The following is a 15,623-nucleotide window of genomic DNA, read 5'->3' on the forward strand; positions in this document are numbered from 1 at the left end:
GGCGCCTGGGTGGCTCAGTTGGTTAAGCGACTGCCTTCGGCTCAGGTCATGATCCTGGAGTCCCGGGATCGAGTCCCGCATCGGGCTCCCTGCTCGGCAGGGAGTCTGCTTCTCCCTCTGACCCTCCCCCCTCTCATGTGCTCTCTCTCATTCTCTCTCTCTCAAATAAATAAATAAAATCTTAAAAAAAAAAAAAAAGTCCAGGTCAGAATGAAAGCTTTTCAACAACTAAAATAGAAGGCAGAACATAATGGAATGATATCTTCCAAGTGAAGAAAATAATAAACAGTAAGAAAGGAAGGAAGGAAGGAAGGAAGTAGGTCAAAAACCAACTTTTAAAATGAGCAAAACAGGGCACCTGGGTGGCTCAGTTGGTTAAGCGACTGCCTTCGGCTCAGGTCATGATCCTGGAGTCCCGGGATCAAGTCCCACATCGGGCTCCCTGCTCAGCAGGAAGTCTGCTTCTCCCTCTGACCCTCCCCCCTTTCATGCTCTATCTCATTCTCTCTCTCAAATAAATAAATAAAAATCTTTTTAAAAAAATAAATAAATAAAATGAGCAAAACATCTGAATAAGAGAAGATATACAAATGGCTAACAGGCACCATAATTAACAGTCTGTTTCTTGGTCTGTCTCTCTCTCCTTTTCCCTTTGCTCATTTGTTTTGCTTCTTAAATTCCACATGTGAATGAAATCATATGGTATTTGTCTTTCTCTGATTAATCTGGCTTAGCATTATATTCTCTAGCTCCATCTATGTTGTTGCTAATGGTAAGAGTTCATTTGTTTCGTGGCTGAATAACATTCCATTGTGTTATATATACCACATCTTCTTTATCCATTCATCGATTGATGGGCACTTGGGTTGCTTCCATATCCTGGCTATCATAAATTAATGCTGCTGTAAACATAGAGGTGCAGGTATCCCTCTGAATTAGTTTTTTGTATTCTTTGGGTTAATTCCCAGTAGTGAGATTGCTGGATGATAGGGTTAATTCTATTTTTAACTTCTTGAGGAACCTCCATACTGTTTTCCACAGTGGCAGCACCAGCTTGCATTCCCACCAACACTGATGGTTACCAGAGGGTAGAGGTAGGTGGGGGGTGGGTTAAATAGATGATGGGGATTAAGGAGTGCACTTATTGTGATGAGCACCAAGTGATACATGGAATTGTTGAATCACTGTATTGTACACCTGAAACTAATAGCACACTGTAAAAAAAATAATAAAATAATTTTTTAAAATGGCCAATAGGCACAGTAAAAGATACTCAATATCGGGGCGCCTGGGTGGCTCAGTCGGTTGAGTGGCTGCCTTCGGCTCAGGTCATGATCCCAGGGTCCTGGGATCGAGCCCCACATCAGGCTCCCTGCTCGGCGGGAAGCCTGCTTCTCCCTCTCCCTCTGTCTGCCGCTCTGCCTACTTGTGCTCTCTCTCTGTTAAATAAAAAAAAAAATCTAAAAAAAAAGATGCTCAATATCTTTAGTCATTAGGGAAATTCAAAGTTATCAAATGAATAAAATCTTTAAAAAATAAATTTTAAAAATTAAAAAGAAAATAAAAAAACCATGAGGTATTACTTCATACCCAGTAAGATGGCTATATTAAAAAGAAGTGTTGTAAGAAATAAAGAAATTGAAACTTTCATACATTGCTGGCAGGAATGGAATATGGTACAGCTGCTTTGGAAAACAGTTTGGCATTCCTCAAAAAGTTTCTTTTTCCAGAGATTGAGAAATAACTGACATATAACACTGTCTAAATTTAACATTGTACACATATTAATTTGATACATCAAAATATTAAACAAGTAGCATATGACCTTGCATATTCTCAAGTAAACACCCAAAATAACTGCAAACAATATGTCCACACAAAAACCTATACAAAAATATTTATAACAGTTCTTATTTATCATAGTCAAAAAGTAGAAACTACCCAAATGTCCATCAAGTGATGGGAAAACAAACTGGATGGATAAACAAAAATGTGGTATGTCCAAATAATGTAATATTATTTGTTCTTAAAAAGAAATGAAGTATTGACAAATACTACAACAAAGATGAACATTGAAAGCTTTATGCTTTCGAGTGAAAGAAACCAGACAAAAAATGCCACATAATGTATGATGCATTTATATGAAATGTCCAACATAGGCAACTCCATGGGCACAAACAGCAGATTAGAGAGTTGGTGAGGGCATGGGTAAAGGGGAGTGACTACTAGTGGACATAAAGTTTCTTTTTGGGGTAATGAAAATGTTTTGACATTAGATGTGCTAGTTGCACAACCTTGTGACAATAGTAAAAACCACTCACTTTACACTTAAAAATACACTTTAAAGTGGTGAATTTTATAGCATGTGACTTACAACTCCATTTTTAAAACTGAAAGCAACTTCTACTCCCAATGTGATGGAATGATAGGCTGGATTTACACTCCCATCTTAAACAACCAGAAAACTGCACAAAGTACATGAAATCATTTTCAGACAATGAACAACAGATAGCACAGGACTGTGATCCCTGGAAGAAAGAAAACGAAGAAAATGAACTTGGGGCACCTGGCTGGCTCAGTCGGTGCAGCATGCAACTCTGATCTCAGGGTTGTGGGATTGAGTCCCATTTTGGGTGTAGAGATTAAAAATAAAATCTTTTAAAAAAGAAAAGAAAGAAAATGAACTTAACTATCCTAGTTTCCTGCGGGGAGACAATTTTCAGGCACCAGCAAAGGGAAAGGTAAGGGAAACAGAACATGACAGTCTCTCCACAGTGAGGAAACAGAGATCAGACTTCAGAAGAACCAAAAAAGCTGGAGTTTATGGACAGAGAACTGGACAGGAAGGAAGTACCAATCTGTACATGTGTAAGAGAAAACACAGGTAAAGAATTACTGAAACAAATCACAAAGCTCACAGTATAAAGACCTAGAAGTAAACGTTTAGGACTAACCTATAAATTAGCCTGACTAAAGGCTGCTCTGGACATGCACTAACAAAGAATTAAAACCAGTCCTCACTTACCAGGCACATGAATAAGTAAAAAAATAAAGCCCATAACAAGAAGAAAGGTCAATCAACAAAAACAGACCCAGAAATAATGAAGATCTGAATACTAAAATATCTATTATAAACATACTCTATACATTCAAGAAGTATAAAATTTAGAAAGGAAAGATATAAAAAGACAAAATATTAGAGATGAAAAATATGTAAAATCAAAAACACACAGGATGGAAGTAACAGCAGATCAGACACTTTACAAAAATAGATCAGTAAACTTAGAAACAATTGCAGGTATATTATAGACCAAAACACAGGACATAGGACAATACAGAATATCTTCATGAGCTCAGTGTAGAGAAAGTTCTCTTAAACAAGACAAAAAGAAAAATAAAACACCAATCCTAAAACAAAAAAATGGTAAATTTCACTTCTATCCAGCTAGATATTAGAAAGAAAGAAAGAAAGAAAGAACAAGCACAAAGGTTTATTTGAAACCACAACAGAGGACTTATCTCAGGTATTCAGTCTCTTTAGTAATTACTTCCCTGAAAAACGAAACAGAAACGATAGCACACCCAAAAGTGGCAAAAAATAAGAAGTTTGACAACCCTAAATGTTGGCAATGATACAAACTAACGCCAGCTCATATACTGCTGGTATGCATGACATAACTCTTAGGGAAAATGGTTTGGCATTACATAATAAAGCCAAAGATCAGAAATCCTATAACCTTAGCAATCCCATTCCTAGGATATACCTAGGCCAACAAGCATATGAAAAGATGCTCCATATCACTCATCGTAGTAGAAATAAAAGTCAAAGCCACTACAAGATACCACCTCACACCCATTAGCATGGCCAGTACCAAAAGAACAAAAAATACCAAGTGCTGACGAGAATGCAGAAAAGCTAGAGAACTCGGGCACTACTGGTAGGGATGCAAACTGGCACAGCCACTACTGAAAACAGGATGGAGGATCCACAAGAAATTAAAAATAGAATTACCATATGGTCTGGGTATATCTCCAAAGCAATTCAAAGCAGAATGGATCTCAAGAGATATATGCACATCCATGTTCACTGCAGCATTCTTCATAATAGCCAAGAGGTGGAAGCAACCCTAATGTCCATCAATGGATTAATGAATAAAGAAAATGTGGTCTATACATACAAAGGAATGTATAGTCTTAAAGAAGAAGGAAATTCTGTCACATGCTAAAACACAGATAAACCTCAAGGATATTAAGCTAAATGAAATAAGCCAAAAGGACAAATACTCTATATTCTGCTCATATAAATAGCTAAACTAGTCAAAAAGAAACAGAAAGAAGAAAGGTGGGCTCTAAGAGGGAAGACAGGAGGGAGAAAGAGAAATTCATATTTAAGGCATTTAGAGTTTCAGTTTTACAAGAGGAAAAAGTTCTGGAAATCTGTTACACAACAACGTTCATATACTTAGCAGTGCACTTAAAAATGATTAAGATGGTAAACTCTTCAACGTAATACAAAAAAATCAATGTGAATTAATGAGCATAAAAAAATAACTTCTGCTATGTCCATTATAAAAAGCTGCTAACAGCATCAATTCTCATCAATTCCCCTACATTCAAATTTTGGTTTATAGTATTATTCACTAAAAGAAACCAGGATGCCGGGGTGCCTGGGTGGCTCAGTCGTTAAGCGTCTGCCTTCAGCTCAGGTCATGATCTCAGGGTCCTGGGATCGAGCCCTGCATCGGGCTCCCTGCTCACTGGGAAGCCTGCTTCTCCCTCTCCCACTCCCCCTGCTTGTGTTCCCTCTCTCACTGTGTCTCTCTCTGTCAAATAAGTAAAAATCTTAAAAAAAAAAAAAAAAAAGAAACCAGGATGCCTAGCAGTTAATTAATCCTATTTCTTCTAGCAGGAAGCATCAGAATGGGTCTAGAACATTCCATCACCCTCAAAGAATAAAGATACTTTCAAAAATGGCAATGGCTCACTGAAAAAACAAAGCCAGTTTGAAAGGATTCCAAATGATCAAACTGATAGCTTGAGCATCAGTAGGAGTGCAGTAACTGAAACCAACTGGAAGTTGGGGCACCTGGATGGCACAGTAGGTTAAGCATCCAACTCTCAATTTCTGCTCAGCTTATGATCTCAGGATCCTGGGATCGAGCCCCACATGGGGCTTCATGCTGGGCGGGAGTCTGCTTGAGGATTCTGTCTCCCTCCCTCTGTCCCTCACCCCATTCACGTGTGTGTTCTCTCTAAAATAAAATAAATAGGGGCGCCTAGGTGGCTCAGTTGGTTAAGCATCTGCTTTCGGCTTAGGTCATGATCCCAGGGTCCTGGAAAGTGAGCCCCACATCAGAATCCCTGCTCTGCAGGGAGCCTACTCCTCCCTCTCCCTGCTGCTCCCCCTGCTTGTGCTCTCTCTCTCTCCCCCTCTGTCAAATAAAATCTTAAATAAATAAATAAATAAAATCTTAAATAAAAAAAAAAAAAAACTAAAAATAAAACATAATATTAATGGGAAGAGGTTGAGTCTATGAAAGATCCTAAGTACAAATTGATACTCAAAAGAGAAAAGAATAATCTGAAGGAGACAAAGATGGTCACAGGAAGATAAGCAGAACAGTATAATTTTTCAATGATTTAATAAGTGTTAATACAGATATATCAGTATTTCATTTCTTTTGAGTGCATATTGGTTTATAAAACAAAGAAAAAAAATTAAGCATAGAAAACTAAACAAGAATCATTTTGAACCAAATGACTCCAGAAAAAGTAGTAGTATTCAAAACAGAAAGGCCTGATTAGTACTAGCGATTGTACGTAACAACCAGAAAAACTGGGGGTCTTGTATCAATCAGCACCAATCTCTAATGATCTCATGTAATAACTAGGAGTCCACCAGTAGTCACACACAACATACAATTAAAAAGTAAGTCCAACACTACTTCAAAACTGATTAACTGAATGTCCCAAAGAAAACAGATCTACACTGAACAGAAAAAGAATTAACAACTGGCAGACAAAAATAATATTCCACCTCATTTTGTAATTAAAATTCTACTGAGGGGCGCCTGAGTGGCTCAGTTGGTTAAGCGACTGCCTTCAGCTCAGGTCATGATCCTGGAGTCCCTGGATCGAGTCCCGCATCGGGCTCCCTACTCGGCGAGGAGCCTGCTTCTCCTTCTAACCCTCCCCCCTCTCATGTACTCTCTCTCTCTCATTCTCGCTCTCTCAAATAAATAAATAAATCTTTAAAAAAAAAAAAAAAAATTCTACTGAAACACAGCCAACATAGTTGAATAGTTGCAACAGAGATATGGTAGCCCAAGAACCTAAAATATTTGCTACATGGCCACTTACAAAAAAAGTTTGCCAATTCCTGTATAGATAAGTCCTTTAGATGAATCTATTAATTATATGTTAAGACACATCTTTTGTTTTTTTCAACAAAATCTATGTAACCATGAGACAAGCAATGAGATACAACTGATACACAAAACTAAAAATACTTCTAAATATACCAAGTTTTAAAAATGCACAATCTAAACAAAATGCAGAGAATAAATATCATATGATGTAACATGTGAAACTTAATTATGAAAAGGGCCTCAGGCTAACAAGCAGTTACTCAGGCTTAAATCAGACTATTAAACCAGATGCCATGCCATAACCACAAATAAATTAACTAAAGAACTTTGCTGATGGGATACAGAATTTTTTTTTGTTTGTTTGGATACAGTAAGACTGTTATAACCCTGAAGGAAAAAAAATAGTAATAAAGAAAAAAGAATTAAAAACTGGAATAGATTAAGAAGATACATATTCCAAAAAACCAAATCGATGGTATTGCACTTCTGTTACCAGAGTTGGTCTGAATGTAATCACTACAGTATGTTATATGTTTTGCAATCTGCTCTTGAAGATGTTTAAAGCATTTAGGAAACTATATCAACTGTCTTGATGACTACAGCTTTGTAATATAGCTTGAAATTCAGAATCGTGATATCTCCAGTTTTGTTTTTCTTCTTCAGAATGGCTCTGGCTATTTGGGGTCTTTTGTGGTTCCATACAAATTTTAGAATTGTTTGTTCTAGCTCTGTGAAAAATCCTGGTGGTATTTTGATAGAGATTGCATTAAATGTGTAGATTGCTTTGGGTAATAAAGACATTTTAACAATGTTCATTCTTCCAATCCATAAGCACGGAATGCTTTTCCATTTCTTTGTGTCCTCTTCAATTTCTTTCATAACACAAAAACAGACATATAGCTCAATGGAACAGAACAGAGAATCCAGAAGTGGACCCACAACTATATGGTCAACTAATCTTCGATAAAGCAGGAAAGAATACCCAATGGAAAAAAGACAGTCTCTTCAACAAATGGTGTTGGGAAAACTGGACAGCAACATGCAGAAGAATGAAACTGGATCACTTTCTTACACCATACACAAAAATAAATTCAAAATGGATGAAAGACCTTAATGTGAGATAGGAAACCATCAAAATCCTAGAGGAAAACACTGGCAGAAACCTCTTTGACGTCAGCCATAGCAACTTCTTACTAGACACGTCACCACAGGCAAGGGAAACAGAAGCAAAAATGAACTATTGGGACTTCATCAAGATAAAAAGCTTCTGCACAGCAAAGAAACAAGCAACAAAACTAAAAGGCGGCCTACGGAATGGGAGAAGATATTTGCAAACAACATATCAGATAAAGAGTTAGTATCCAAAATCTATTAGTATCCAAAATCTACAAAGAACTTACCAAACTTAATACCCGAAAAACACATAACCCAGTTAAGAAATGGGCAGAAGACATGAATAGACACTTTTCCAAAAAAGACGTCCAGATGGCTAACAGACACATGAAAAGATGCTCAACTTCACTCATCATCAGGGAACTATAAATCAAAACCATGATGAGATACTATCTCACACCTGTCAGGATGGCTAAAATTAACAACACAAGAAACAACAGGTGTTGGCAAGGATGCGGAGAAAAGGGAACCCTTTTGCACTGTTGGTGGGAAAGCGAACTGGTACAGCCATCTGGAGAACAGTATGGAGGCTCCTCAAAATGTTAAAAATAGAACTATCCTATGATCCAGCAATTGCACGACCAGGTATTTAACCAAAGGATACAAAAATACAGATTCAAAGGGATACATGCACCCTGATGTTTATAGCAGCATTATCAACAATAGCTAAACTATGGAGAGAACCCAAATGTCCATCGACTGATGAATGCATAAAGAAGATGTGGTATATATATAATGGAATATTTTTCAGCCATCAAAAAGAATGAAAGCTTGCCATTTGCAATGACATGGATGGAGCTAGAGTGTATTATGCTAAGTAAAATAAGTCAGTCAGAGAAAGACAAATCCATATGATCTCACTCAAATGTGGAATTTAAGAAAGAAAATGGATGAACATATGGGAAGGGGGAAAAGAAAAAAAGGAGAGAGGGAAACAAGCCATAAGAGACTCTTAACAAAAGAGAACAAATAGAGGAATGATGGAAGGAGGTGGGTGGGGCATGGGCTAGATCGGTAATGGGTACTAAGGAGGGCACTTAGCATGAGCACTGGGTATTTTATGTAAGTGATGAATCACTGAATTCTACTACAGAAACCAATATTGCACTGTACATTAACTAAAATTTAAATAAAAAAATAATTTTAAAAAAGAAAATCTTATCAAATTTATGGTTTAGTTTAAATGTTTAAAAGAATTTGGTTAAGTAAGTTTGTAACCAGTTTTTAAATGTCTGGGGCAATAGAATTTCTTGAGTTTCTAAGTTTTGAACGATTACTTGCATAAATAGTCTATTAACATTTAAAGAGGTAATGATTACTTAATGTTAATGAGTTACTATTTAATAAATCTAAAAGACAAACTAGAAATTTCTAAAATATAAGTGATGAGGAATGCCTGGCTGGCTCAGTCAGCAGAGCACGCGACTCTTGATCTCAGGGTTCTAACGAAGTTCGAGCCCCACATTGGGTGTAGAGATTACCTTAAAAAAATAAAATACAGGTGATGTGTATTCTCCAATCAAGAAAGTGCCCCAAATATTAAAAATTCTATCAAAAGTAGTCACATTGAAGTCAAAATATAAGTGCAATGTGTAACATAGACCTGTGTTATAGACCAAACCAACACTCTCCAACACATAGAAGCCTAACTCATTAAACACTTCTTTTCTGTTAGGTCCTTAATAGATTTTGTGCTTGCATCTAACATTAAAGGTCTTTTAGTAACTGAAAAGTCACAGTACTACAAGAAAATACATAAAAAGAATCAAAAGATGGTACTGTTAATTCTAAAGATGGCAAATATGATAAAAATGAATATAAAAATGTTTTTTTCTGGACAGATCTTTAACTTACCTAAAAAAGTTAAAGATATAGTTTCAGACCAAAAAAAAAAACACTATAATTTATATATAGCTTAATAAAAAACTTGAATAAGATTTAGATAGAAAGAAGCAATTTGGGAAAGACAAAAAAATGTATAGGTACAGACCAAATTTGGAGAGTTAGAGGGGGCAGGAAGTTCAGAAAATTTAGTTGTACAATTAGGTGAATTATAGTTCAATAAAGCTATTAAAAAAAATAACAGGTCTGAGGTAAGGTACTGAGAAAGCTGGAAAATCAGTTGAGATATAAAAAAGAAACTGGATCATAAGGGTTTAGGATTTCAGAGGTGAATTGTATGGTCATGGGAGTATATGGCTCAGGTAGACTTCAGATGAAGATCGTAACTGGAGTTACTAGAGTCAAAGACGAGTGAGGACAGAATGATGGGTGGATTACTATGGGTACTAAAGCCAGAAATTATGATGTAAAGACTTTCACTGTAAAGATGACTGAGCCAGGTCTGTCTTTAGTGAAGTATGCTGACAGATACATGTAATAAGTAAGGAGGACAAGGGGAAACGGCTTGAGTTAATCCTTTTAATGCACACTTTCATTGCCATTCTCTGGATATGCTCTGCAAACCTCTACCTCGTGCCTTTGTCATATTCTTCCTTCTGTCTATAATTCCCTACTCTCAGCTTAGCGTACCCAAATCCTACCTATTCTTTAAAACCTTTATCAATTGCATTCATTCTTAAAGATTTCTTTTTTTTATTATTAAAGATTTTATTTATTTATTTGAGAGAGAGAGAATGAGAGAGAGCACATGAGAGGGGGGAGGGCCAGAGGGAGAAGCAGACTCCCTGCCGAGCAGGGAGCCCGATGCGGGACTCGATCCCAGGACTCCAGGATCATGACCTGAGCCGAAGGCAGTCGCTTAACCAACTGAGCCACCCAGGCGCCCATTAAAGATTTATTTCAAAGCTGTCCACAGCCTACTTCTTTAAGCCTATCTCCTTTCTTAAGCATTAAAAACTTCATAAAGCAATCCAATTGCATATAATTTCTCTGTCCTGTGAGTTATTGTTGATTTATTTTGGCATTTATGTAATCAGTTTTTTTTTTTTTTTTAAAGATTTTATTTATTTTTTGACAGAGAGAGACATAGCGAGAGCAGGAACACAAGCAGGGGGAGTGGGAGAGGGAGAAGCAGGCCTCCCGCAGAACAGGGAGCCCGATGTGGGACTCGATCCCAGGACCCTGGGATCATGACCTGAGCCGAAGGCAGACACTTAACGACTGAGCCACCCAGGCGCCCTATGTAATCAGTATTTTATTAGGTCATTTTGTATAGTTATATTTCCTTTAACCATGACGTAAACTTTTGAAAACAAGTACCATCTCACCCATCTTTGTACTTCTGCCATCACTAACACAATATCTCTCACAGGAGATGTTCCAATGGCTTACTAAGAAAATCAGAGCTGCTTAGTTATCAATCCCTCATTGTCTTATCCACATTCTTTATCTTCAAACAATATCGGCATTAAGTTATTCTATACCTACTAACAATATGAAGAGAAAACTTAATTTAAAAAACCTACAGGGCGCCTGGGTGGCTCAGTAGGTTAAGCATCTGCCTTTGGCTTGGGTCATGATTACAGGGTCCTGGGATCAAGTCCTGCATCAGGCTCCCCGCTCAGCAGGGAGTCCACTTCTCCCTCTCCCTCTGTCACTCCCTCCCCATCCCTGCTTGTGCTCTCTAATAAATAAATAAAATCTTAAAAGAATAAATAAATAAAAACCTTCATTTTTTCCTTTATGGAGTCAATTTTCAAAAACCAATTCTATATAAAATAGCAATGAACAATAGAAAAATAGAATTTTTTTAAAAATACCATTTAGTACAGTAACAAAACAATATTTAAAGATAAATTTAACAAAACCAAAATCAAAATATGGCTGAAATTAAAGAAGACCTACATACATGTAGAGATAACATATTCATGAGTTAGAAGATTCAATATTGTTAAGATGTCAATTCTCCCCAAATTCACCTATGGATGCAGCACATTTCCAGTCAAAATCCTAACCAGCTTTTCCAGATGTCCATCAACAAATGAATGGATAAAGAAGATGTGGTATATATATATAATGGAATATTAGTCAGCCATCAAAAAAATGAAATCTTGCCATTTGCAACGACATGGGTGGAACTAGAGAGTATTATGCTAAGTGAAATAAGTCAATCAGAGAAAGACAATTATCAAATGATTTCACTCATATGTGGAATTTAAGAAACAAAACAGAAGCACATAGGGGAAGGGAGGGAAAAATAAAACAAGACAAAATCAGAGAGGGAGACAAACCGTAAGAGACTCTTAATCATAGGAAACAAACAGGGTTGCTGGAGGGGGTGGAAGGATGGGGTAACTGGGTGATGGACATTAAGGAGGGGACATGATGGAATGAGCACTGGGTGTTATATAAGACTGATGAATCACTGAACTCTACCTCTGAAACTAATAATACACTATATGTTATTATTTGAATTTAAATTAAGAAAATTAAAAACTAAAAAATAAATTTTAAAAAGAAAATAATAAAGTTCATCAAGATGAGTACCAGCCAGAGCTATGAGATTAGCCTTGAACAAAACTGACTTTATTCTAAGAAGAACTTGAATTATCTTGCTTTTCATTGTAATATGGGTTTGCAATCCTAAAACTACCTTTTTGTACTCTAGGAGTGAGACAAAAATATCGCCAATACTCTCAATAAAGAGAATAATGGGAATAAAATAAAAATAACACCTCTTACACTACAAAAAACAGAATAAAATATTGTGTAAGAAGAAATTTCTAGTATATTAAAAACACAAATGATACTAGAAAAAAAATCCTAACCAGCTTTTTAGTAGAAATTAGTAAACTGATTCTAAAATTCATAGGTAATTGCAAAGGTACTAAAATAGTATCCTTTTTCAAGATCATTTGGCTGAAAGAAGACTTAGTAAAAAGCTACAGTAATCAAGATAGTGTACTATTAATATAAAGGCAAAAGACTAGATCAACTGAAGAGAGTAAAGAGTCCAGAAACAATCCCACATATTTAGCCAATCAAATATTATGAAGGCAACAAAAAAATTCAACAGGGAAAGAAAAGTTGTTTTCAAGAAATGGTGCTAGCAATCCATAAAAGAAAATTTGATAATTTGAACTTCATCAAAATTTACAATTTTTCTATTTCAAAAGACACCACTTAAAAATGAAAACTCAGGGGCGGCTGGGTGGCTCAGTCCTTAAGCGTCTGCCTTTGGCTCAGGTCATGATCCCAGGGTCCTGGGATCGAGCCCCGCATTGGGCTCCCTGCTCCCCGGGAAGCCTGCTTCTTCCTCTCCCACTCCCCCTGCTTGTGTTCCCTCTCTTGCTGTCTCTCTCTGTCAAATAAATAAAATCTTAAAAAAAAAAAAGAAAAGTCAAGCAATAGACTGGGAGAAAGATTTACAAATCATTTACTGGGAGAAAACATTTGCAAATTATATATTGTAGCATAATATATAAAAAAATTCCTAACTGGGTATTTATCCAAAGAAAACAAAAACACTAATTCAAAAAGATATATGCACCCCATGTTCACTGGAGCATTATCTGCAATAGCCAGGTTATGGAAGCAACCCTAAGTGTCTACTGATAGATGAATAAAGAAGACATGGTGTATACACACATACATACACAACACACAGAGGAATATTGTGCAGTCATAAAAAGGAATGAGATCATGACATTTGCAACAATTTGGATAGACCTAGAGAGTATTATGCTAAGTGAAATAAGTCAAACAGAGAAAGACAAATATCATATGATTTCAATGATATGTGGAATCTAAAAAACAGAACAAACATAAAAATCAGAAACAGACCCATAAATACAGAGAACACACCGATGGTCAGCAGACAGGAAAGGGTGAGTAAAGGGGAGTGGGAGGTACAGCCTTCCAGTTATGGAATGAGTAAGTCACAGGGATGAAAGGTACAGCATAGAGAATACAGTCAATGGTACTGTAATAGTGTTATATAATGACAGATGGTAGCTACACTTGTGAGCACAGCATAATGTACACAGTTGTTGAATCACTATGTTGTACACCTGAAACTAATGTAACATTGTGTGTCAATTATTCTTCAATAAAAAAAAAACCAGAACAATAAGATAACCCAATTTTAAAACGCCTAGAAGATATGAATAGACTGAGTTAACTAAAGAAGATATACTAATGACTAATAAGCACATGAAACGATGCTCAATATCATTAGCCGTTCACGAAACATAAGCTAAAATCCTGATGAGATACCACGTACACCCACTAGAAGGCCCATAATCAAAAAAGAGAGAACACAAGTGTTGGTAAGGATGTGTGGACAATGGAACCCTCCTACATTGCTGATGGGAATATAACATAGTATACGGACTTTGGAAAACAATATGGCAGTTCCTTAGAAAATTAAACAAACTTACCATACAACCCAGCAATTCCATTTTTAGAAATCTACCTAAGATAAATGAAAGCATAGGTCCATGCAAATACATGTGAGCAAATGTTCATAGCAGCATTATTCATAAAAGCCAAAACTAGAAACAATCCAAATATCCATCAACTGGTGAATGGATGAACAAAACGTGTTACAACCATAAAATAGAACAGAATTCACCAATTAAAAAAAAAGAATGAACTCCTAAAGACATTCTGCAACGTGGATGTACCTCAAAGGCATTATGCAAAGTGAACAAAGCCAGACACAAAAGACTATATCTTGTACAATTCCATTTATATGAAATGACCAGAAAAAGCAAATCAATAGAGAGAGAAAATAGATTAGCGACTGCCTAGAACTGGGAGTGAGAATAGGTACATCATGACGGCTGGAATAGACTGAAGGTTAAAATCTTGCCTTCTGCAACAACATGGATGGAGCTAGAGAGGATAATGTTAAGCAAAATAAGGCAGTCAGAGAAAGACAAATACCATATGCTCTCACTCATGTGAAATTTAAGAAACAAAACAGATGAACAGAGGGGTGGGGGAAGAGAGAAAGACAAACCAAGAAACAGACTCTAAACTATAGAGAACAAACTGATGGTTGCCAGAGGGGAGGGAGGTGGGGGAAGGGGGAAATAGCTGATGGGGATTAAAGAGTACACTTAACATGATGAAGGAAAAAAAAAAAAATGATAAAAAAAAAAAAAAATTCATGGGTTGAAATCCTAACCCCCAATGTGATGATATTAGGAAGTGGGGACTTTGGGTGGTGATTAGGCCATGAAAGTGAACAACTCATGAATGGGATTAGTGCCCTTATAAAAGAGACCTGAGAAATCTCTCCTGCCCTGTCTGCCATTTGAGGATACAACAAGAAAATGACTATCTAATCATGATGAGCACTGAGTAATATATAGAATTGTTGAATCACTATATTGTACACCTGAAACTAATGGAACACTATATGTTAAGTATACTGGAATTAAAATTAAAAAAACTTAATTTAAAAAATAAAAAAGAAAAGAATGATTATCTGCAACCCAAAAGAGGGCCCTCACTAGGACATGACCAGGTTGGCACCCTGATTCAGCCTTCCAGCCTCCAGAACTGTGAGAAAGAAATTTCTCTTTATAAACCACCCAATATATGATATTCTGTTATAGCAGCCCAAATAAAATAAGACAATGGCCAACAGACCTGAGGGATCTTTTTGTGGTGATGGAAATGTTCTCAAACTGGACTATGGTATGACTGGCACACTCTATAAATCAGCAAAGACATTAAAGTAGTTATTTTAATAATATTCTGTATGTCCAAAAGGTTAAGTAGATTAATGGAAAGTAAGAAAAGACCCAAATCAAATTTCTACAGATGAAACAAAAATGTCTTAAATGAAAAATACACTGAATAAGATTGGGGCAGATTAAACAGTACAGAAAAAAATGATAAGTGAACTTGAAAACAAAGCAATAAAAATTATCCAAAACAGAACACACAGGGAAAAGAGGACTGTGGAAAAAAATGAACAGAGAATCCAGTGATCTGTGAGACATTCTTAAGATGCCTGGTACATTTGTAATTGCAGTCCCAGAAGGAAAGGGGAGGAACAGAAAAAATATTTGGAAAAATAAAGGTCATAAAATCACTAATCTAATCAAAAACTGAATTTCCAAAAAAATGCACAAGCACTCCTATTAGAACAAGTTATAAGTTTGGGTT

General features: G+C 36.3%; 1 protein-coding gene across 3 annotated transcripts in view; it reads right to left on the reverse strand.

Annotated features, from left to right (window-relative positions):
- Nucleotides 1-15,623, reverse strand: part of LOC145716601 (conserved oligomeric Golgi complex subunit 5-like) — a 53,642-nt gene that overhangs the window by 23,280 nt on the left and 14,739 nt on the right. The window lies entirely within an intron of this gene.

This window comes from Leptonychotes weddellii, chromosome 12 (genome assembly GCF_054177405.1).
Source record: "Leptonychotes weddellii isolate Sample4059 chromosome 12, ASM5417740v2, whole genome shotgun sequence".
In the NCBI taxonomy this organism is placed as follows: domain Eukaryota; kingdom Metazoa; phylum Chordata; class Mammalia; order Carnivora; family Phocidae; genus Leptonychotes; species Leptonychotes weddellii.